This window comes from Ambystoma mexicanum, chromosome 7p (assembly GCF_040938575.1).
Source record: "Ambystoma mexicanum isolate Mex_15411 chromosome 7p, UKY_AmexF1_1, whole genome shotgun sequence".
Lineage (NCBI taxonomy): Eukaryota > Metazoa > Chordata > Amphibia > Caudata > Ambystomatidae > Ambystoma > Ambystoma mexicanum.
In genome coordinates this window covers 42,505,437-42,532,184 of record NC_090939.1, presented here as the reverse complement: position 1 = coordinate 42,532,184, position 26,748 = coordinate 42,505,437, and the positions used below count along the sequence as shown (strand labels likewise).

At 42.4% G+C, this 26,748-nt stretch overlaps 1 protein-coding gene across 1 annotated transcript in view; it reads left to right on the top strand.

The window, feature by feature from the left end:
- The window catches only part of LOC138525662 (uncharacterized), a 589,674-nt gene that overhangs the window by 970 nt on the left and 561,956 nt on the right, over positions 1 to 26,748 (top strand). The gene's annotated exons all lie outside the window — the stretch shown is intronic.

The following is a 26,748-nucleotide window of genomic DNA, read 5'->3' as shown; positions in this document are numbered from 1 at the left end:
ATGTGAGGCACCTAGTGATCCAACAACACAAATCCCCCTACAGCATAAAGTACAAAGAATCAACTAGGGATCCAACAACAAGTCTTCTCCTGTAGAATAGAGTAGGATGAGGCACCTAGGAAGCAGACAACACATATTCACCTCTAGCATAAAGTAGGAGGAGGCAACTAGGGATCGAACAACATGTATTCTTCTATAGCATAGAGTAGGAGGAGGCACCTAGGGATAAAATAACAGAATTGTATTGTAGCATCAATTAAGAGGCTCCTAGGGATCCAACAACACATATTCCTTTATGGCAAAGAGTAGGAGGAGCCACCTAGGGATTGAACAACATATATTCTCATATAGAATATAGTTGGAGGTACCTAGGGTTCAAACAACACATATTTCCCTGTAGCATAGAGGAGGTACCTAGGGATCCACCAACATGTATTATCCTATAGCATAATATAGGAGGAGGCACATAGGGATCCATCAACATGTATTTCCCTATAGCATAGAGCTGGAGGCAACTAGGGGTCCTACACCATGTATTCTCCTATAGCATAGAGCAGGAGGCACCTAGGGATCCTACAACATGTATTCTCCTATAGCATAGAGTAGACGAAGGCACCTAGGGAGCCAACAACACATATTCTCCTATAGCATAGCGTAGGACACACCTAGGAACCAGCAACACATATTCCCCTATAGCGTAGAGTGGGAGGAGGCACCTAGGGACCAACAACATGTATTCTCCTATAGCATAGACGAGGGGGAGGAACCTAGGAACCAACCACATGTATTCTCCTATAGCATAGAGTAGGAGGAGGCACCTAGGGATCAACAACACGTACTCTCCTATAGCATAGAGTAGTAGGAGCCACCTAGGGATCCAACAACACATATTCTCCTATAGCATAGAGTAGGAGGCACCTTGGAACCAACAACATGTACTATCCTATAGCATAGAGTAGCAGGAGGCACCTAGGGATCCAACAACATGTACTATCCCATAGCATAGAGTATGAGGAACCAGGTGATCCAACAACACACAGTCTCTTATAGGAGATCTTTCATTGGTTGAAGTACTTGCATGCATAAATGCATCTGTGGAGGAGCTTCAGTTTATAGGAAGGAGGAGCGGTGGAGGTGAAGTTGTCACCCATGTTTTAGTTTTTAGTTTCCCTTTAGCACAATATAAACTGTTCTGAAGCAGTGCTGCTGTCGGACATGAAACACACACAGATTGACCAACTATTTGACTCTGACTATGAAACTGTAAATAAACCACGCATTTCATCCTGATATGAAAGAAAGTTTAGGATTATTTTGTGCAGCTTCGACGTTCTTCCTTCAATGGAAATATATAAGGATTTGCTTTGACAGGACACACTTTTCTCTCTGTGCCAGGGCAGGGAGCTATTTTTAAAATCCATGACTTGCTCATGAGCTCATTTTAATTCCACAATGTGTCAAAGTATCAAAAACAAATACTTTGACATTTCTAGAAACAATACATTCAATTGTGTGGAAATATGAAGGCTGCTAATGTTGTAGCAACAGCTGTCAAGTCCCAATGTAAGTGTGGAGTGGACTTTGCTGGACATTCGACTACTGTGGGGCTGGATTAATGAAACACCTTACATTGCTTGGTCATAAGGAACAGCATACATCACTTTCAGGAGACTTTATATCTGTGGCTATTTATACTTAAAAGGGTCTCTGGTTTAAATATGCAAGTAGTAAGACATCCCCCCGAGCACTGGAACATTGGCTACAAACCCCGGTTTGTGCAGTACCTTTCCTTAATATCTCACTGCAGGCGGTTTCCTGGGAATAGCCACACCATAATGCATCTTTTGGCTTCAGGCCGAGAAGCTTTTACTTCCTGCAATCACACCCTGTGCTTTTGAAAAGAGCCCCTTTTATATTCACTTCTTGGACCTCATGTCTGCCTTCAAAACAAAGCTCTCCCATATGTTTGTACTTCCTGATGGCAGTGGGTTCTTAAATTTGGAGTCTCTGCGCCCTGTAATGTTTGTATCTTCAAAAGCCAACATGAGGCGTCTTCCTTATATGGAAGACACAGGTATGATGGGCTTCCTCTCTTTCCCTAGCTCAACCCCCTGCCACTCCGTTCAACTTGACCCTCTACCAGGTAAGAGCATTTCATGAAACCATTGTGCTCTGGCCCATCCTGGAAGGGTCCAGCCTGATCCCCATCCTTCCTGGCTCTTCACTCTTGCTCCTTTGCCCTCCTCTTCTTTCCCTGGTGCCCAGCAGAGGACCAGGGCCTGTATGGTGATCCGCCTGGATAGCCACCGCCACCTTTATCTGAGGCCCCTGAGTTCTCCCTAGGCACCAACCCTCTGTCCCTGGGTGAATGCCGCCCTAGATCCCCAGTGCCACAGAGGGAGGTGAGCCAGTGAGTTCTCTGCAATGAGTAGTGTAGAGAACTAGTCCCCTTCAGAGAGTGAGTTACTTTGAGAGATCTTATTTCAGGCTATTGTTGATGTTTATGCTGTGTTTACCTGCGCCACTAAATAATGATGCTGTTGTTGGGGAGGGTTAGAATGATCCCAGTTATAACCAGTGTATCACTGAATCCACTGGGATCCCACTTAAGGGGAAACCCGTTAGAAACCTTGCTCTTGTTGAGATGTGTTATTGAAGATATGATTCAAGATTCAACTGATGAAAGTCACTGTGTGAACTTCTGATTGTTAATAAAATCTGGCAGTGTTTAACATAATAAGGGCTGTCTCTATGACTCCACTGGGTGTCAGATACACAGTATAGCCACCCGAGTTCATGGCAGGTGCCACCCTCTTTAAGTATATTAAGTAATATTAGTATACACTCTTGTTCACAGACATCACTAAAGAGTGATCCTGATATTGGTAATTGAGCCAATTTTGCAGTACCAGTTTTGCATAATATAGCCAACATAGCACAAAACTGGCCTTACCAATATAGCAACATATACTCTCCTATAGCATAGAGTAGGAGTAGGCATCTAGGGATCCAACAACACATACTCTCCTATAACATATGCATGTTGGATGCCAGATTATACATATGCCTTACATTATTCCCTGGTAATGTCATGCTGGGATGCAAATATGGACTATGGAGTGAATCCATTACTGTGTAGCCATAAACATACCCAGTCACCCCACAGAAATTGCAAAGCTAACTTTACACCTTTTTCTTCAGCACAGCATAATAGTAAGTACAAAATAACCGTGCATCAATTACTATTGTGCTGCTACTTACTATATGAACTCAGATGAAATACTCTATTAAACGTCAAGTGTCCCAATACTGGATCCCCCGGATGGCATGTCGGAATGCTGCTTTAACAGTTCACAACTAGTGGTTGACAATATGCGCCGTCACCACCTAAGTGGTCTAGCAACGCCTGACCTTGTCTGCGAGGTGTGTATTGTGACGCGGCAAGGGTGTTGCCAGACCTTGGTCTGTGGATAAGATAGAAGAGGTTTGGGTGGTGGGGTGAAAGGATTGGAGGATTAGGCAGGGGCACAGCAGTTTAGTTTAGGGGAAACAATAGCGATGAAGGGGAAGGGGCAGTGGTTGTAACAGTGTGGATGTGTGTTTATATTTTGTGATTAGTTGCAAGTCAGTATGAGAGTACATTTCTGTAATATGTGGCTATTTTTATGAATGAGATTGCATAATATAATTTAGTGAAATTAACATGTTAAATAATTATACGTTTAATAATTTAACTCATAAACCCAAATTAGGTTCACACTTAAGAACATATGGGTACATACTAAAACTTCTGGTTTTAGTCAAATCTCACTTGTTTCACCCTAGTAAGTAACAACCTTTTACCACTTACCTCCATGCCTCTTGCTGTCCTGTACTCTGCCTTGACTGCAGACTTCTTCAATGGGCAAGACTTACTCCCAACCCAATAAGCCCTTTCATTGAAAGTGGCTGCTTAATACTACTAGATCTGCGGTCACTTACCAACATAGATGCCGCCGTCTCTGTGCCCAAGAAAAATCCCATCCAATTGTTATCATTGCTGTGGAATGGAGGAGATAAGGACCCACACAAGCATGCAGGAGATATCCTGAAGCAGTTTAGATATTGCGACTCATTAACTCTCAGTTGCAGAACAAGAAGCTCAATGAATCGCTTAACTCTACAGACCCTCAGTTCATTGACGTAAACCCCAGTGTCCCAGAAGACCAGCACAAACATCCTTTGGAACATTCATATCTAGCTATCCTCTGTGCAAGGTCCAAATGCAAGCTCGCGGAGTCTGCTGCAGAGTCTTTTGGTTGCGGTTGCGAGAGGACTCTACAGCTTTTGCTCCTGAACCCTGTGAGGACCTGCTTCTTGTCCTTTTTTTGTTTCACCTGCTTTCACCTGGTGCCTTTTAAAATACCCAGAAGACCGCGGAGCGGCCGCGGAGTCTGCTGCAGAGTCTTTTGGTTGCGGTTGCGAGAGGACTCTACAGCTTTTGCTCCTGAACCCTGTGAGGACCTGCTTCTTGTCCTTTTTTTGTTTCACCTGCTTTCACCTGGTGCCTTTAAAATACCCAGAAGACCGCGGAGCGGCCGCAGAGTCTGCTGCAGAGTCTTTTGGTCTTTAGGCTCTGCAGGCTCCGCGGCGCCCCCCCAGAAAATCCGCCTACCGAGTCATTCGAAGACATTCAAAAACTTGCAGGTGACCTGCCTCTCGCTGCGCTGCGCTGTCCTCGTGTGTTCGGATCGGCTGGCCTGGAGCTGAACGACTCCCCTGAACGACTCCCCTCTAACGCCCCTCTGACACCGGAGCCTGCCTGTGCCTGGCGTACTCGTGCCTCCATCCACCCAACACCGAACAGGGTCCTCTGCTGCGTGTGCCTTCGCAGCCCTGCCCCTGCCACTCAACGTGCTGACTCCCGACACCCGCAGCTGTACAGCAGCCCCCTCAACGCCCTATACCAGACCCGTCAGGGCTCCGACTCCAACATCTGCCTACCTTCGCTGATCAGGAGACCGAAAGGGTTCGTCCCTTGGATACCGAAAACTATACCAGACCCGTCAGGGCTCCGACTCCAACATCTGCCTACCTTCGCTGATCAGGAGACCGAAAGGGTTCGTCCCTTGGATCCCGAAAACTTAGCTCTAACCGCCCCAAAAGAACAAAACGATCGCACAACCCCGTACCACTGACCGATCAGGAAACCGAAAGGGTCCCGCCCTTGGATCCTGAAAGCGCAACTTGATCATCTACAGAAAAGAGAAACGAAGATACACCTGCGCAGCCTCACTGATCAGGAGACCGAAAGGGTTCGGCCCTTGGATCCTGAAAGCGCAACTTGATCCTCTACAGAAAAGCGGAACGAAGATAAACCTGCACAGCCCCGCTGATCAGGAGACCGAAAAGGTTCGACCCTTGGATCCTGACCGCACCAAATAGACAACAATAGCAAGCCGTAACCAGGGCGACAGTATTCTAAGAAACCAAATAGGAACCTCCCAAAACCTAAACTTTGCAATCTACAACCTGGAAACAATGACAATAATTCGCACCAACAAACAACACCCAACTCAACGTCCAAAAACAAGACAAACAGCCAAGACCGCGAGCGCTAATACAACGGACGAAAACTTACTGCAGCTAACACTGGAGCAATCCTTCAAGAAAGTGACATTGTATAAAGAAATTCCAAAGTCCCTGACACAGAATTCACACTCTAAACAGAACTCAGAAGACTTCAGAGAAGGAAACCTTGAATCTGCTAATCTCATTGTGATATCCCCTCGACTATTAGTAGAATCACACAGCACAGTTGAAAACCAGCAACTTACCTCAACCGAGATGAATAGACCGGACATTAAACCTCAAGCTCAGAATCCAACCACAACAACTGGACAAACCACCATGTCCGTATCATCATCACCGGCTCTTCAACTCGAACCTGAACAGCAACTGATCAATCCTCCAATTGCTCTGAACACAAACCACCAGCCCACAAAACAAGATCCTCCAAACAATAGGACACAAGACACCCTGACAAATCTTATAACCAGCAATAAAGAACCCATGGAACATACAAACAAACAGTTGCAGACACCGACAAAACAGGATCTAACATCGGACAAACAAATCCGAAATCACCAATCCATGGAATTGAAGAAACCACACGAAATAGTCAGTAATCCTCAGGAAATTACTAACAACCAAGAACCAAAACGCACACCTCACCATATCGGCTTCAAGCCTACCTCAAACTGCCAACAAATTGAACGAACACAAGACCAAATTACAAAACCAGCAGTCCCAACATCAGAACAACAGAAGCAAAAAGAAAAAGCAAGATTAGCACGACTTGCGTGGCTTAAAACCCACAACTCCGTCAAATCCACCAGCCCAGTGGAACCAACAACATCAAAAACAAGAAACAGACCGACAAAATTATCACTGGACATCACTGAAATTGAGTCAATCATCACTACTGCAGAAAAAAGAAAAGAAGTATTTGGAGACTTAACGGAAGCAAACCCAATGCAACTAACATCAACACCATGTATCCCCCAGGGCAACCAAAACAAGCTGATGAAAAAAGAACGACAACCAGAATTGGATGAACGTAAAGCTGCCCCATCCCGATTCAACTATGACTCGGATGAATCTTACTATACCCCAGATCCAGTAATCAAGAATCAAAAATCAAAAGACCCCCAACAGAAAAACGACAACCACGAACAAGCTGAAGAAGACACACACCCAAGAATCCCAACAACAATGCTAGATTTGCAAAACATGCTCATCGCAACACTTTCCCAGTCGATGATCCCCTTCTTGAAACTACATGAAGATATGAAAGATGCAATAAAAGATCAAGCGACCCTTCTAGCGCTAATTCAATCAAAACAAATACAGATCGAACACTTTGTCTCGACAGTGGAATCAAGACTGACAATAGAAGCAGACGAGACACACCGGTGGCAACAAAGACTAGCCGAGATTGCGAGAGGAGACCGACAAGAGAAAACAAAACTTACAGGAGAACTAGTACAGATGCTCAAAGAACACCATCACCAGCAAGCAACCAGACCAAACGACCAACGACTGCAAAGCCCGCCGGTTCTAAAATCGTCACAATGTCCAATTCAGACACAACAACTATCTGAAACCACCTCGGACTTCGCCCAACAAGTACCAAAAGAACCGAGTCAGAATATTATTAACAAAAAAACAAAAACCATCACCCCAAGCAACATAACAAAGAACCCAAATGAAAACTTTCAGATTTTCGAAAAAGAAAAAACAACAAATGAAATAAAACCCACCCAACAGAAAAATAACAAAAAACGACAAACGGGCTCTCGAGCGTTTCTACGAAATATAAACCAGAACGCCCAAACTGTTCAACAATCAAAGAAGAAACTATCAGCTGCCAACACACAAAGCATTCAAGTTCATCTAGCCCAGACCATACCCAAATTAGTGGGACCTATCCTGCCACAATCGCCGATCGATGAGGAACTGCTCAACATGACCACCCATGAAGAACAACCATCAGAAAACAATCAATAGGCTTCGCAATCAATAATCCAGACGAGTTACATAATAATCGACGAATATACCACAATCCTTGATCAACATGCGAAACAAAATCAAGACAATTCTACTGAACTCTCCCTAGAAGAAATTTCGATGCTATCAATGGAAAACATCTCAACATCCACAACCAGAGACGAAGCTTACGACCCCATCTCGTCGATCTCGATAACAACAACACCACAAGACTCCAGTCAACAAACCCAGATGCGACCAACATTTGTTAATCCACTACGACAAAATGAAATATATGAAATCCACATTGAAAATGCAAATAAAAATCTGGAACCGGTAATCCTAAATAGAACAAATCTATTACGCCTCTTTGGCGTAATACCTCGCTTGAATAAACTCACAACAAAAGACCTTGATCTGATAACCTTTAAAGACGATCGAAACTTGGATAAAATCGTCATAGAGCTCTCGGACCCCAATAACCAAGAACTCATCATATCAACACGAAGACAATTGCACAAATTGGGCTTCTCATGCTGGGCCTCAACTTCCACAAGAATACCAAGCAAATCAAAATATAAAACAACAACAAGTTACGAAAGAAAAAACAACGACCAAAAGAAACAAAAACAGGCAACTGACGACAGAAACCCAAATCGTGCCTCAGAAGAAGCATACCTAAACAGAAATAACAAACCTAACAGAACAAGCTTTGAAACTCCTTCATCAGACATTGAATCCATAGAAGACTCAATAAGAAGCCAACGACCAGACAAAGATGCCCATGCAATTAGAAGAATCTATGACTTCGAAACCACCTTCTCAGAAACAGAATCTACAGAATACTCAATGAACTCTAACTCATAACAATTAATGAACAATGGATTTACGTGGTCACTGTGCTCGTGGAACACCAGAGGAAATCTCCATCTATTTACGGACTCAGCCGCTGAGCTAGAGCAATACCAATTCATATGCCTCCAAGAAACCTGGCTCAGCGACCCACCAGCATGTGATGGTTTTATCACACTTCTAAACCCAGCTATCGTACAAAAACAAGGAAGACCCGCTTCAGGCTTACTCACTCTAATCAAGATAAACCCTCACAGCACAGTAATACTCTCCGAAAACATAAACCCTTGGACTCAACTGACCACAATAATATATACAAAAAACCAGCAAAAGCGAGAAGAGAAAGACAACTCAACAATCCTAATCCTAAATCTCTATTGGAACCCATTAGCAATATCAACAGATACGTTCCTAGATGGAGTTTTCATCTCAATCGATGAGGCCATAACTAAACATCCGTCATCGGAAGTAATAATATGTGGCGATCTGAACATCAAACTATACGATAAGATCGGTGGCCTCTTAAAGCACTCAGATCTATCGGCAAACGTAAAGAGATGGATGAAAGAAACCATGATACGCAACCTACTCCTTCTAAGTCAAGGGAACACTTCGAAACTCTATACACCAACATGGAGCAGAGGTTCATCCCATGCTATCATCGATTATATATTCCTATCTGAAAAACTTCACCGATCAGTCACAAACGTGCAGACGAAATTAACAGATAGGAGCGACCATAATCAACTTACCGCCCACTCTGAAGCGGCTCTGGAAAAAATAGAGCCGGGGCTACCATCTCCTCTATTAGAACTAAACGGAACAACAACAAGGCTGAGAATCCCACAAGCATCCTTAGCCTCATTACCGGAAAAATTCCTACAGGCAAGTCTGACAAATGCTCTAAAAATCGACTACGAATGGATCCTAATTCCGTTCCGACAAACCAGTAAAAATCGCCCGCAGAAAGACCATCGACATTTCTACAATCAAGAAATTGCCAAAAGGAAAAAAGCCCTAAACCGAACAATAAGACAGATAAAGAAAACCCCAGCTCTCGACATCCAAAACCAGATCAAAACTCTGAAAAACAACCATCGAAACTGGACTAAATCACAAAAAAGTCTCATTCAGCAAGCAGACGCAGAGAACATATTGAAAATCCACAAATCCCACAATACAAAAGAACTCTGGAACTTACTCAATGACAATCAACAAAAACAGCAGAAGCTTACAGCTAATGTAACCCAAGAAAAATGGATAACGCACTTTACTACCATCTATGCATCACGGGAAACAGATCAACAGAACACACAACCCACAACAGACCCAACATGGAAAGTACACGCAGAATTTGAAGATTTCATCCTCCTGATTAACAAACTCAACACTTCCAGAGCACCAGGCCCTGATGGACTATCCAATGCAATAATCAAAGAAGATCCTAACGCTTGGGCAACCCTCCTGTGCCACATCACAAAACTGATCAATAAACTGCACAGAATACCAAAATCCTGGAGAACAGCAGTAATCGTACCAATCCACAAACAAGGCACTAGAGAAGACCCCCAAAACTTCCGACCGATCGCTTTGCTCGATCCATTAGGAAAATTATTTGCAGCAGTACTTCTAAACCAACTCACCGCGTGGGCCATAAAAAACAATAAATTCTCGACCAGACAAACAGGATTCACGGCCAATGTTGGAACAAACCTCAATCTGATATTACTACAAGTAATCAAACATGAAGCCATCAACTCCAACTCGACAATCTACGCAGCGTTTATTGACCTAAAAATGGCTTTTGACGCAATCTCACGCGAAAAACTATGGACGAAACTTAGAACATGGAACTGTCCATCTGATATCCTAGAACCGATTATCCTGCTGTATTAAAAAACCACGATAAAAGTCAGATTGTCGAGACAAGGAGCTACAACATCTGCCATACCAACAGAAAACAGACTTAAACAAGGCTGTCCTCTCGCAGCGACACTCTACAACTTGTTCACTGCCGATATCGAAGAGCATCTAAAATCACATAAAACCAATCCCCCCAAAATCAACTCGATCCCAGTCCCAATCATGGCATACGCTGATGACATTGTGCTACTAGATAAAACACCGACTGGGCTACAAACGACACTAGCAGATCTAAGCCATTACATGAAAAAAAACGAACTAACGATCAACACGGAAAAAACAAAGACAATGACCCTCACCAAACCATTAAAAAAAAGAACAAACCAATGTATCTTTAGGATCGACAATTCAGAAATAGAAAATGTTACATCGTTCAAATACCTAGGGATCACAATAAACCAGTCAAAATCAGAAGAGCAGTGGATAGACAAAATCGAACAAACATCTCAAACTCTATCAAGACAAGGCTGCCTCCTTCACAGAAAATACGGCAAGTTCTCCTTCAAGCCAATTATCTCCTACTACAGACACAAGTACATTCCGATTCTGACCTACGGTACCGAAGCAATGCTGAACGCTCAGAGAGTCAACTGGACAAAATATGAAGCGACTTTCTGGCGCAAAGTCCTTCGACTCCCGCAAACATTTCCAATGCCAAGAATACGCTACGAACTGGCAACTCAATCAATCGAATCAGTCGTAAAATGGAAAAGACTAGACATTTTTCGGAAAATATTGACAGATGGGAAAACTCCAGCAATTCAAATACTGCGACACAAAGAAAACACCTTCAACACGACAATATTGAAAAAATGGAAAGATACAATGAGAAAAGAAATGGATAGTGAAAATATCACAGAAGAACTGCTTACACTTCGACCACAACACGCAAAAACAAAACTGCTGCACAACGACTGGATAAAGACCATCCAACAAAAAAATACCTACAAACAGAACCTACAATGCACAAAAGATAATAGGAGAATCCACGAACCACCAGCCTACCTGCAAACCTTCCCAGACCAAACCATTCGAGCAACATTTCTAAAAATTCGCCTAAACATTCTTCCTACAAAAGCATACCTATTCACAAAAAGACAGATCAAGCCAGAAGACAACTACTGCAGGTTCTGCAAAGACCAAAAAAATCGAGGAAACCATATTCCACCTTGTTATGGAATGCAATGAACTCGCCACACAACGCAAAGAATTTGGTGCATTCTTTCAACTCTCATCGACACATATGTGTACGCAAGAAAGATGGACCGCTCTCCTAAGCGGCCACAACAACAAGTACACTTACACAATTGCCCTCTTCCTATCTTCTATACTCGAACTAAACAAACAAAAGTCAAAAAGCGATTCTAACTCAAGTAAATGATGAAAAAGTTTTCAAATAAACTGCAGCATCAACAAAAAAAAAAAGAAAAAAAAAAATGCAAGCTCGCAACATGCTCTGTACCGTATGTGAAATATTCCCCCGTGCGCAATCAGGTGTCATAGGTGCTCGGAATATCTGTGACACTACTTTTTGTCTAGGCACAGTGTTTATGTGGCAAAGAAACCTTTTATGATAGTGTCAGCTAGCATGTCTCTGTCTCTTGGGATGGCTATTGTCACGTGCATGATTAATTAGTTAAATAAATAAATAGACCATTTTGGCATTGATTCAGAAGGAAAATATTCATAAATCTTAAACCAATGAAGCCCCTACGCATCACCCACTATCGTGAATGGAAAATGAATGAACCGCAAACTGAACACCTGCACCAGACTAGTCCCGGAGTGAATGAAGCATTGGTTTGTCTGATGAAATATACTGGTTACCGTAGAGTATGACCAGGGGTGAAAGGTTCCCTGTCCTAGGTCTGAGAAGCCGGGAATACTAGATTCCCATATACCCACAGGTTCACGAGAAGATGCCCTTTATTTGTCCACCCACCTTCTACGAGTTTACCCACATGCCGCAACGGATTTCAGGTACACCAATTATTTTCCAGCCTCTGATGGGGAGAGACCGCCAGGTGACATGAGCCTGTAGGAGGTGCTGGTGAACTTGAATAACAACATCGTTTTCATCCAATCTTTGAAAGAACATGAACATAGACTCCTGAAAACATTAGTTGAGAAATGCCAGTTCTTTAGGAGCAGAGTCAAGTACATGTAGCCTTGCATCTACAGATGGCATTCTGTACATCCCTCTATTATAAAAGCACTCTGCAGTGGGCAAAGATGTCACTACATGAACTCTGATGCATTCTGTGCTTTTTCTACTATTACTGGACATTCATATCATCCCTTAGAAATATCAGCTGGCCACCCACCACCTTATCCAAAGACTACTGAACCGTAAAGAAGGGTATGAAAACTCCTGCAATCAGATGAGGTCTGGCTGTTTTTTGGAGGAAATGGACTTTGCCCCTTCAAACAAAGATTTAACCAAACTGATCAAAAGCCTCAGTCAAGCACCTGTCACATACTAATCAAATTCATGCATCCAGCATGGCAATGCCAGACTCATTGGGTTGGGAGCTGTGGCCTACCAGGAGAGTGACAAGGAGACATGACCAGTTTGATTCTCAGAAATTAATATAACATATATATCTACAGTGCTAAATTCATTGTCTGCAATAACAGCAATCCCATGACCTATGCATTGACATCTGCAATAATGTACTCCATGACAGACCAATGGCTTACTGCCTGCTCTGGCGACTTTCTGGCAGATGCAATATCATCCCTGAGCCCATTGTTGGAGTAGAACAACCTCAGTTTCTTTCACAACCAACCAACATCCACATGATCAAATGTGGAGTAAAGGTCCAGTCCTGCCATGTACACGGTTCTCCCTGTGCATCCAACGGCCTGTGCCATACATGAGGCAAGCGTCATATGGCTGAGTGTGGTCCCGATACCTTTCCTGTACCCAGTTTGTAAAGGGTTGAACCGATTTGTTGATTCAGCCCGCCTCGTTAATTCTTTAAAAGCAAGGTTTCCAGAATGTTAGAAGACACATCTAATAACGAGATGGGCTGGCCACTGGTAGGAGTCTATCTGTGTCCTTTTAAAATAAATTGGAACCAGGGTTGACAAGTGCCACGAATCTGGGCGTTGCCTGTTTCAATGATCTGATTGAACAATCTATAAAGTATGTCTGCGCATAGTTACTTTCTATTTTGTAGAAGGCTATTGGACATACCATCCGGACCACAGGCTGCTCTCGAATCATTCAGTCTGTCAATTATCATCTCAATTTCATACCTGCCAAAGTGACATGTCCAGGGAATCTCAGACAAACTGACCACCTTTGTTATTAAGCTAGAACTTCCAACCTCCCCCTTATATTTCATAGTGAAATGCTCTACCCATGCTCCCTCTGAAACACAGGAGGCTGACATTCCATTTGCATCGTGTTCTTCTGATTCAAATGCCACCATATCCATCTGGCATCCTTTTTTATTAGATGCCCAAACAAGTCGCGGCTCTACTTTATACAAATCTGCAGCTTAAAATCTTTTACCCATCGTTTGTATTTCTGTCTGCGAGACTGAATAGCTTGCTTCTGCACCTTCCATTCAATCACCTTCACCTACCTCAGTTTCCTAATATCTGACCACGTGACCCGTTTCTGTTGGGTAATCGCCCTATCAAAATGGGTTTTATTATTGACAAAGACCTGTTGCCCCCAACATCTAACTGAGGAACTATATTTCTCCAACAGTGTCAACGTTTGACTAAACTCCTCAGGAGCAGTGCAGCACGCCTTCTCATGTTCACTCAAATTACGCCAGCATTTACAGACCTTCACCATATTTTTGCTAAGCTGTAGTACCCTATTCGTAGAGGCATTTCCTACCAGGTGTGTACACTTTGTTTTCTCTATTACTCCCCACCCCGTTTGCAAAAATAGTTAATGAGCCCTCGAACATGTCATTGTCACTGCCCCCGTCAGTAAAACCTCAAATGATTTAATAGTTACAGGTTTGATATTTGCTAGATAGACGTAGTCTGGAGTCGAATGTGAGGCGTGGTCATGCCACGTGGGTACTGGGGGTGAACCGGAGGGAGACAATGCTTTCAGTTGAAATAAGCCCCATCTCGCCAGGAAGCCTGCCCATATGAGCCCATGCTTACTATTAATACACTGTGATTCAATTCCAGTGGCACATCGAGCCCCCTCTGCTCCCCTAATTCATCAAAGGAAGATGCGAGATTAAGACAAATACAATTAAGGTCCCCTCCTAAAATGATTGGACCTACATCATCCAAAACTGAGTGAAAGCATATTATTAAAACATTCTCTATGTCATTTAGCACAGAATCTATTCCCACCCTCAACGGAGTGAAATAGATATTAATAGTAAGTATCGCCTGGTCTTTCCCATGTACTACTTCAGTAAAGAAGGTGATTAGAACTGCTTCTTATGTTGTGGCAATACAATTGAAAGCCATCCCTGCTTAATTTTAATAGCCGCCAGTATCCCTCCAAATGGGCGCCCTTTCCTGCCTTTCTTTGCTTTTTTATTATAATGCTAAACCCAACCATTATAAGGGGTAGTAGTTAACAATGTTTCCTGAACAAACACAATATCGTATCTTAGAAAGACTGCCCTCATACCCGCTTTCAGAAAACAGCTATGCCCCCGAGAGTTCCCACTTACAACTTTGCACTCTTGAGTTTTGGTATCCAGGTCTACCCCCTTTGGACATGTGAGGGTGGAGGCCAGCCAGGCCCAGTTTGCTGGGACCTTATGAGGGTGTACCTGCCTCTGTCCATCTTGAGTCACTAAGCATTTTATGTTCTTTTTATTATATTCCCCACCCCACCGTGTATCCACAATATCCTCCATCAAATCATTCTTCCGTGCATAAGAACATTCCTACCCTCTTACCAGCAATTCCTCGTGATTGGCATAAACCAGTTTCTCAGTAGCTTAGCGTACAGATGGACTGCGCACTTCCCCACCATCCTTTTATCAAATAGATGGAAAAACCTAATGTCTGAAGCAGCCACAGCTCTCAGCTCTGTGATGGAAGAGAAAAATTGCAGTACTCTGGCTCTATTCAAGGGCATATCCCTCTCCTCTTCTAATACTGATTCAGGAATCAGTGCTGAAGAAGAAGACTCTGGGGTGTATGCGTTTAGGTGTCCCACGTTTACCCCGTTGCCTCTCCCACCATTGATTTTTCACATTTCTCAGTGACGCCAGACTACCAGGTTCTGCGCTAGGCAGTATCATAGCATCAGTACTCTTATTGTTACCCACATCAGAAGCCTTACAGGTGCAGGCACAATTAGTAGCAAGCATATTTGCAGCCTCCACCATGGCCTCACACGTGGGCACCAGCTCGACCCTACCAGTATTCAAAGGCACCCTACACATTTTCTGGTATAACCAGACCCCCATCCCTTTACCCTTTCTTCTTCTTTATTATCAGTTTCTTTTCCAACTACTACATTCAGTGGGTCCACTGGGTAGAGATGCAACTCAAATTGTATCTGCTGCCTTTAGCCTCAATCCATCCACCTGTTCCTTATGCCGACGTGTTCTGTGTGTCATCAGTTACAATTACATTCTGATTTGCCACTCTATCTTTCCTAGTCTGCAATTTGATGGAATCTCTTTTAGCAGATGCATCAAAAATATTTCTCAAAAAGGTCTGCTTTTGCCTCAGGCCTTTGCAGTTCTTAGACTTTTTCATTGTCTCCCCTCCCTTCGATCTTATGGCACCAACTCCTCTCTGTTCTCCTGCACCAACACCCGTGTGCTGGCCTCACTGTTCTCTGCATTCACAGACGTCTCCCTGTGTTGGATCGTATGAGCCACGTTTAGCTGAGAAGTTCTACCTTTATTGCTTGTGCCCATATGCTCTCCTCTCAATAAATGATCTTTTAGCTCCTTGAGAATAGTGGAGTTTGCTCTTACTTCCGACACTACAGTATCAGACAAACGTATAAAAGACCGCGGAACCAGATTTAGAGCCACCAATGGATTCTCTCCACTTCTTAGGACCTCTTTATTACTTGTCACCATGCAATGAACTGACAGAGGCGGGCAGGTACCATTGCAACCATTCTCCTCCCTCGCCACATTAGTAGTCGGGAGAACGTCAGGATCGTCTAGTGCATAACTTAAATCAGACTCTTCCCTATCCGGGGAGTCAAACATTCTCTGGAGGCACTAAACCTGGCAGTCAGGGAGGAAAGGCCCGATCTCTCGTCTTGCAGGCTAGTACATATGTCTTTGAAAGACGTACTCACTCGTCTTTCCACATCCTGGAGAACCGGGCCTGATATTTCGATCTCTTCTACATAATCCGTAGCAGAGCCCGCCATAGATGAATCAGCCATATGATGGGCCAACTTTAAAGCCTCGCTATATATTCTCCACTTGGCCGGGGCAAAGAATGCTTTAATCTTCCCCTGTTCGTCCCCTTTTGTGAATGAATACATTGCTTTCCATGTCTTCATCTAATGGTGTCTGCTCCGCGCTTTCAAGATTAAAACAATTTATTTTCCTCTCTGTCATTTGGGTTGCCCTGGTGCCTGATATTAATAGGCAATGCAAAGCAAGGATGGTCAGGTTGCAAACTAGTGACTAGTGCCTAGAGACTAGCCCACCACTAAGTCAACTAATTTTCTGAACACCCCTCACACCCATACACAGCCCCAACATCCTCACCACACCACTGCTGACAGAAAACCTCCAGCTTGTTAGGCAAGTCAGAGGATTATGGTTGAGCACCCTGTGTTGCGGTCTCCGGGCTCAGGGCCACTCCACGTCTCTCACTACCAAGAGTATCAGGAGGTATGTATGCAGTGCTCGTCAGCTCTGCTCTCCACTCAGGAACTCGCATTTCGTCAACTCCACTCTCTGATCTCCACTTCCAGCTCACTGCACTGTTATCGGCAGAGAAGCTGGAGAGCAAAGGACCTTTCAACGTATATCGACATGCCAAGCCGCACCTCTGACACTCGTAACACTAGTGAGGCCGCCTCCGTAACTTGATATGCTGGGGTACTGAATCCAGGGAGAGGACAGGCCAAAAAATACAAGACCCGACTCTGAAATAATCTGTTTCCAAAATGGAAATATGTCCATAGAGCACCAACTGGCCAAGCCGAAGCAGCATATCCAGGAGGGCCTCCAACTCTGAGACAACATAAATCCCAAGAGACTCTGAAAGCCACCCTAAGTAGCAACGGCACAGAAACAAACCATCCACCAACACGGGTGGTCATATCCTCAAGTCCATCACAAAGAAGAGCGACCTGGACTCCCAGTGCAGCAAAGCTGAACGTTAAGCAGAGAATGGAGATTCTACATGCTTCAGTGTACCTGACATCTCTACCTTAAGGGCACTTAACAGTTCTAGATACTGCTCTCCAATGGAGCCCTGGCAGAGCCTAATAGAACTGCCACAAACCAGACGAGCACTAAGTGCCAGATTTATCCAAGGTGCCATAAAATCTACCTACATCACTTTGTAGATCCACCACAGAGGTGAAACCAGATACCAAACCCTGCTAAGAGTACCCTTTTGATACAGAGCCAAGTGCCTGGGATTGGGTTGTACAAACTCATCATTGCAAAAGGAGATCCCCTTAATGGGCCGTTAGCATTGGGCACATGAGGTGTCTTACTAGCAGAAAAGTGAGAAACTCTAATATCAACGTGAAACCTCACAATTCAGCCTATCACCAGGATGGTGATCTTTTGAAGGGTGGAGTGTGTAACCAGTATGTTACATGTGAGTCACTAAAGTTAAATGTGTGCCCGGTGTTCACCTTTTGTGTATTCATAAAATCCATTTCTGTTTCAACTTTCATTCTATCTAAACACTTTGGTCCTCAGCATGCTGGTTTACTGCTCCACCCATTCCTGCTTCCAACAAAGATTTGAACTTTGCTACCCATACCCTCTACAGTCTCCCATGAGACTCGGCCACCTCTCTGTACTGCCTTCATGTGGAGAGAAAATCCATGCAAAATTGCTACCTAATTTAATTTTTTCTATTGGAGTTTAAATGCATCCTTGGGCTAGCAGATCTATACCAAGGTTCTCCCTTGCACCTTATGCTCCTGAGCTCTCCTCAAACTAAACATCTCCCTTTGTCCACCCTTTTGTGCCTTTTCCTTGGCTCATTCGCTATCCTGGCTCCCCATCACTGCAACGTCATAGCCCCAGAATGTCCTACACCCAGAAATCTAGGGCATTACAATATAGACTGGATTCTGGATCCCCTTCTCTCCCAGGAGGAACATCAGAGTCTTAGAATGCTGTCAACCATCTCATGCTCCCCAACCATCATCACCATCAAGGTTGTCTTGTCACCACGTACGGTTCCCAGCTTCTGGAGACTCCACAAGCAATCTCAATGCATTAACTACTATATCATGAATTCATACAGGTTTGCAAAGTGCCTCACAATAGAACTTCGCGAGCTCTCCATATGCCCATTGGAGAAGCACTTTTCAATTTCAATAAATGTGTACAAAGTACCCCAGAGCACAGAGCAAAGTGGGTGCTTAGAGAAGGGAAACACCCTGCTCCAAGATGAAAGACCTTGCCTTTCCTGCACTGGGACCCAGACAATACAGGATGATCTGACAGGTAGTTCTAGCCCCATTGGGTGATATCTAGCTTTCTATTTTACAACAATAGCACAACTGGAAAGTAACATCTTGTCCCCTTATTCCCATTGTTTATTTTTTTTATCTTTCCATTTCATAATAAAATAACTATGTACAAATCAGTATTTGCACCACCTGGTAGAGGGCAGCCCAATCCAAACTGCTAGACCATGTACCTTCTTTATGCAAAGAGAACAATCACAGACATGTTTCGGCCTTATTGGACCTCATCAGTGCCTTCCAGCTTGAGTAGCTAAGAAATGACAACCTGCTTTTCGAATGTGAGAAAGGTGTGGCCTTGCCATGATTAGTGCATGCTGAACTGTGTCTCCAACACATATTAAACATACAGCTTGCTCCAGATGTAGCTTCTCCTGGTCAATACACCCCAGGCATGTTCTTGAAAATGTATTGAATACGAGTTGGCTCCCTATCTGACAGGGCAAAGCAAGGACACATAGTGAGTGTGCTAAATCATAATATTGCTGCTTTGCAGGCTGAACTCATAGGTAATTTGAACTTGGAGGGCGATAACCAGGGACATTATATGAACAACTTCCTAAACTTGGATGGTATAATTAAATTAGCCATCTGGTTCTGAAGAAGGCTCAAGAAATTGCGTGTTTGCCGAAACCTACATTGTCCCTTCATGAGAATTGACAGACAGTTGCAGAATTGAATTCATCAAGCAAACACTAATTCTTATGGGTGTAGATTTGGAATATTATGTAGCAGATAATTGTATGCATTTAGACTTATAAAATAAGGTGTGTGATTTGAATCTGTTCATAAGTGTGCATGTGTTATATTTCTAATATGATGTTCGGTTCATAATTTGTATACTAGTCATACACAACAAAAGGCTTCTAATGTAATCTGGTTTAACTCTGAATATTGATTATGTTCATAATTGATGGAATATGTGTTTACATTTATATATTTAATAATCAAGCCAAAGAAGTTGTATGCTCCAGTCTCAATGATTTGTTATTTCATGTGTAAGAGTTCTGTATTTCTATCACTTGGTGGGTAGACATTCCCCAAAGGATCACGTGTTGCCTTTGACCTGCTTATGTTTCATACTGACTGATGTATGTTTATTGTCTGTGTTTTAGGAGAGCCAGAGAGCTTCTGGAAAAGGGTCATTCGTATTGTGCGCCTGGTCCTTGCCGGCGTCGTCCTGGTTGCTGGAATAGGCATGGTTCGCTGGCATTTTACATGAATGGTAAACTCTGAATTAACCACTCAATAATCTCCATAAAGGGGATAATGTATTATAGGATGTGATGTGGTGTCAGACAGCACAGGGATGGGGTTCCAGCCTGTGTTCAACCTGCGGAGGAAGTGTGGCTGTGTACACAGTATGATGTTGAGCGGATCTGCGTTTTGTTTATCACATTTCCTCATTCCTGCAGAATTGTAGTTAGTGGGACTCATTACAAGGTTGGTGTTAAAACCTGCTAGTAGGTGGCGAGCTACTGCCTATCCCATAACAACGTTTCTGCCGCCCGATATCCTGGTGCCACTGGGATATCATGAGCAGCGACGGAATGGTAAATCACTCCATGGGAATGGGGACACTGAAGCACCGGCAGCGTTGCTAACAGTGCCGGTGCTTCAGTTGAAACTCTGCAGGAAGGCACCTGAACTCCCGGCAGGTCAGGCCTGCCCGGAGTTCCATGCCCCTATTGGCAGACTCTTACGGCCTCATTACGAGGTTGTTGAAAAAAAAAAACAGTAGACAGCGGGCTACCACCAACCCCTTAACACTGTTTCCACCGCCCGATATCCAGTTGCTACCGGGATATCATGACTGGCGGCGGAATGGTAAATCCTTATTCGGGAATGGGGACACTGAAGCACCGGCACCGTTACTAACATGCCGGCCGGTGCTCAGTGGAAAGCCTACTGGTAGGGGCCTGAACTCCCGGCAGGTCAGGCCTGCTGGGATTACCGTGCCCCTGCCGGCAGACACATAATTTGGCGGTCTGGAAAGGGTGCCAGTACCTTGCTATTGGCACCCTTATTTCCAGACCGCCAAACTTCAAATGAGGCCCAGTGTCTTTGGTGTTTAGCCTTGATTTTTCAGTGTTGTATCAAGAGATGACCCGGCCCAACAGAATTTTTTGCATACATGCCCTCATTATTGGACAGTCACACAATCCCAATTGAATGGAGAACTAGCATAATTGTTCCTTTGTATAAAAATGGGTCAAAATGATCCCTGTACTCCTGCAGGCTTATTTAATTGATAAATAGATGACTTTAGCAAAAGGAAAGGTTTTGCTGTTTCCTTCCCGCCTTGTTGATTGGGCAGAGCAAACCTTTTACTGGTATAAACATAATGAGGTTTTAAAGAGGGTTAGGGACTGAATCACAATGTCTAAATATATATATATATATATATATATATATATATGTATATATATATATATATATATATTACATGGACGCGGTAGCGTCCATGTAGTTATGGTTAAGTTGGTGTTTCCATAGGAACTTTTTTTTTGGGTGGCTTATAACTTCGCTCCCTCTGGATGAATCCTCACCAACCTTTGCAAATAAAGTATATGGGCCACTCTCAATTTCTTTGCAAAGTTTGGAGAGGTTTGGTCCAGGGGGGGCAAAGTTATAGGGGGGGTCCCAAAACCTTTGTTTTTTCCCATAGACATAATGGGAAAAAACTTTGCGCATGCCTACAGCCCAAAGCGCTGGACGGATTTACACCAAACATGCGGCAGGAGCGGGGGCTTGGTCCCGAAAGAGTGCTTTTGCAAATTTGGTGTAAATCCGTCCAGTAGTTTTTTTTTAAATTACCAAAATGTAAGGCAAAAAAACTAGTGATATCTCCGTTCGCTCCGCGGACGGACTTCCCGGTTCGCTCCGCGGACAGTGCCCTGATTGGCCGAGCAGCTTGCGCGATGTCCGCGGACATCCGACGTGTTCGCTGATTGGACGGCGTGGGGCGTGGAGCGCGTCAGATTTTTGGTGGCGCCGACATCTTGCATTCGCGGACGACCGCGGACAGCGAGGTGAAACTTGGGTTACAAATTGTATTTATATTATATATCAGCGTTTATAAGAGTGTTTGGGGAGGGTGGGGGAGTATGAGATAGGTTCAATGTTGTATTTTTTTTATGTGCTAGATGCTTTTGTTGTGTTCGATTTGTCTGCGGACAACACGGCTGTTCTGAAATGTTCGTAAATAAACAGAATGGATTCGGTGTCAAGTTGAAAGTGTTCTAAGAACACTTGTGGGGTCCTGGAATGTTCGCAGGGGGTGTCCTGAAGACGTTGTCTGTATTGTTCGTTGTCAAGCTGAAAGTGTTCTAAGAACACTTGCGGTGTCCTGAAATGTTCGTACATAAAGAAAATGGGGGTGTCTTGAGGGCACTGTCCGTATCGTCCTCTGGCAAGTTGAATGTGTTCTAGGAACTTCCTTGAGTCCGCGGACATTAAAATGGTTGACATGCTTGAATCTATGGGTGTGATATGCTGCGGTGGTTGTGGCCAGGGTATACAATGTTGGGTGAATGGCCATTTGGCCATGCACCCAAGACTCTATGCCCTGGCCACAACCACCGCAGCATATCACACTCATATGCCATGCACCCAAGAGTCTATGCCCTGGCCACAAGCACTGCAGCATATCACACTCATAATGGCTTATAACTTTGGGTCAAAAACATATTTATAAGGAACAATGTTATAAGCCAGTATGGGTGTGATATGCTGCAATGGTTGTATTTATCATGTTATACTTACTATTTGGTTTAGTAACGGGAGTCCATGTTTTTCTTCTTCATTTCTGTGATAAAAGAAAATAGCATGTTAGTATTAGTATTTTATAATGACTTATTACATTGTACAATCAACATTTTCTTCTTTTTTTTAACCCTCATATTCAGTAGATTACAAACCAGAGTATTGTGCAATTTGCTCAGTTTCTGTATTTGTTGTTAAAATCATTGGGTCTGTGGGAGAAATAAAATCCATGTTGGATTAAAAAAAAAAACCTTTTTCTGTTATGCTACAGTTTATTTGTTTGTTTGTTTTCAGTGTTTACTGGTTGTTTCTGGCTAATGCTTTATACATTGGATTGTTCCAGTTTTTGGGAGCAGTAAGATATTAGGTATTTGTTTGGATATTGTAAAATTTTGGAGCAGTTAGATACCAGTAGGCGTATTCTAACTGTTTATATTTTGATATAATTTCATTGTATTGATTTATCTGTTTGGATATTTCTAAATTTTGGGACAGTTAGATACCAATTGTTGTATTCTAACTGTCTATTTTTGCTCTATTTGAGTGGTATTAATTTATCTGATTTGTTGTTGTAGAATCTTTGGGCAGTTAGATAGCTTTTGGAATATTGTGACAGTTTATATTTTTTTACTACAAGTGTACTTAAGGTTTAAGTACAGTTTAGTTATCAAATTTTGGTTTTAAGAACATTAAATAAGCGTTTGTAAGATTTGCCGGTAATCTCTGCTTTAGAGTAATGGTACTGTCATTACATTCAAACCATCCACATTTCTTTTTTATATATGCAGTGTAGTGCCCTGAATTGGTTGTGGCTCCTGCTTGTTAGATTATACCTATTGTTGTGAAGGTTTTCTTACCAAGTGATATTTGACCATGTGTGAATCCAATCAGCTTGCAGTTGTTTTTAGTACCATCTGCATTGTAACGTAGAAGCATTAGTATTACGTATTTACTATGTGTTTGTATTACTAACGTGGAGCGATTATCTGAATTGCAGGTAGAACATAATCTACCATGGTTTGCATTTTGTGCAAGTTGCTGAAATGGAACGGATTCACAAGTAGGTATTGATATATACACAAAGCGCTCATTGGGGATTTGTTCTTGTGTCACATTTTTGCAGAGAGTGCATGTATGTTTCCACATGTATGAAATCTGGAAGATTTCATTTATAGGTATGTTTTTGTTTTCCAGTACTTGTAGTAAGTATATTAGACATTCTTGTGGATCTTCCTGTGAGTTTATAGTGAATTTCACCATTCCAGCACAGTAGTCCAATTGTTGTCTTATTCCATAAACACTATACGTGTTGTCAGGATTGTTTGCTGCATTTCTGTGAAGTACTAACATTTGCATACACAATGGGTCTGTACTGTGTAAGTAAATGTTGTCAACAATTGGTGGTAATTGAAATAGAATATTCATTGCTACATTTGCATAGCAACTTACACCAACTATATTTGAGAGTTTAAATGGACCAGGTAGTTCTGTATCTGACTGCTTTTTTTGGAGTTTGTCTTCCTTCTTTGAAGAAGTACCTGGTTTACTTTCCCTAATTGATTCTTTTTTGCTTGTGGTACTTGATGAAGTATTACTTTCTTTTACTCTCTTTGGAGGATTTGCAGTGACATCCTGTTGCATTTCTGTTTGATTTATTTTTATTTTATAATGTTTTACTTTTTGTGGAACAGAATATGTGTTTAGATGGGGGGTGTATAGTGAGCGAAGTCTATTGTATTCTAAAATGCAAGGAATATCAGCGTTTATTTTACTTGCATCAAAGTTGATTAGAAATAGACCGTCAAGTGTACGTAAGCGTGATAGTGCTACGTAGCTCATGCCTTCTTTAAAGACTGTGTTAGCAATATCTATCATTGCTTTGTCTAGGGTAAGACCTTGTGATTTATGAATGATGACTGCATATGCAAGAGTTAGAGAAAATTGTTCTCTGCATACATACATGTCTTTGAAGAGAAGGAATCGAGCTGTTGAGCGTCCTATTCTTTTTACTTCTGAAAGTTTGTCAAAGAGAATATTGACAAACTGAATTTTCTTGTCACGTGGGTATGTTTGAAAGCCAACAACTGTATCCAGTGCTCCATTAACTAGTCCTTAGTCCACGTCAAGGTTACGTTTAAGCATTACTCTGCACTTTAAGGATAATTTTAATATCTTTTCCAAGCCTGCTGTGTTTGAGATTGATTTTTCTAAACTATGTATTCTTGTTGTGGCTTGGTCACACATGGGTAGTGTCATTCCATGTACATCTAGTTTGTCTGTGGCGCTAATTTCCATTATTGGTTGCATTTCTTTACTTAACATTATTTAATTGAATTTGAAACAGCTTGCAAGAGTCGGCATTAAGGCCATACAATTGACATTGTTGTGGGCTAATTGTTCCATAACATCTGTAGCACATGCTTTATCACCATAAAGTGCATGAATGTGCCGGGTTTTCAATATTCCTTCTGCTTCTTTAGAAAGTATAACAACTCTGATACTTTTTAAGATGTTGGCATAAGTGAGATCGGCAGATTGGCGCATGTTTTCTGTTAATTCTCTGTAATGGAAATGTTGCCAAAGGTTGACATTTCCAATGCTGCCAACAGGTGTACGGCAGAGTTTGTGTCCTAATGTTTTAAAAATAGGCTCACCTTTTAATGGTGTCAATTGAAGAAAATCTCCGAAAACAATAATGTGTTTTCCTGCAAAGAGCTCTTCATAGTTTGTTTTGAGTACTTCTTGTAATCTGAGGTGAATCATAGCCAACATTAGGTTGGACACCATGCTCACTTCATCTATTAGTAGCATTTTCATTTATTTCAATACTCTGCGTAGTTCCATTGCAGCTTCTGCAGAATGTTTGTAATAATCTAATTTGTTTTGGTGTTCTACTGGCAGGAGTAGTAATCGGTGTAAAGTGACACCACCTATGTTGTAGGCAGCTAAACCTGTGGGGGAAGTGACAACAGCTGACAGTTTGTTGTTTGTCAATTGTTGAAGGAAATTACTGATGATTTTGATTAGGAATGTTTTGCCAGAACCAGCTTCACCACTGACATACAATAGTATAGGTTTGTAATTTTGGCAGGTGCATTCTTTGTTTTCATGTTGTACACCATGTGCAATTTCTTTTGTTACTTCTTGAAAAATGCTATGTTGCTCATTGTTTAGTTTTGATTGTAGTATAGTTAAGTCTTCTTTATCTTCATGCTGACACATGTTGTTTTCTACTTCTATCATAGCTAATTCTGCCTCATTTGTTATTAGTGGTTCTCCCAGTGGTTCTTGGATTCCTGTGACAGAAGGTTGACTACTGTCAGGAGTGTCCTTATCTAGTTGAGCCTGGAGTTCTTCTTCGTGTTGCTGTTCATTGTGCAACATTGTTTTGTACTGTGCAAAGTTTACATCAGTTATACTGCTTTCATTTGCTTTGAAAGCGTCTTCATATGAGTCATAGTTATCTAGTATTTCTTCTTTTTTTCTCCGTGGTTTAAAGAGTTGTAGCGGGGACATGTAATATGCTTCTTTATGTTGAGGAGTCTTTAATGACAATTTGGTATGATTAATTAAATTTGGTTTGGTGAGTTTTACTAAGCTGCCTTCACAGTTTGTCACTTTTTATTTACGGTTTTGTTCATCAGGTTTTATATTATTTTTGTATGTGTAGTTATGGTCTATGTGGTATAGACACATGGTTTCCAAAGTGGTACTCCTGTTTGGGTTGTATGTGTCCAATAAATTGTTTTTTAAAATGTCTTGGCTGTTGGGATCATGTTTGGCTATTGTTTCTATATCTTCGTATGATTTTAGAACTCTTTTTCTAGATTTAGCTGGACCAAGACTTAGCCATACCATATTTTCAGATTTACCATACAATGCAGCACTAGTTAATTGATCAGCTGCTTCATAGGATCCACATTCTCTATGGGACATCATTTTTATGACCAAGCTGTATAATTTCTGAGACACTGTTTTATCTGATGACAGGTCATTCCAGAGGTCCTGGAGCTCTGTCTTTTCTGATTTGGTTAAGTATGCTGTGA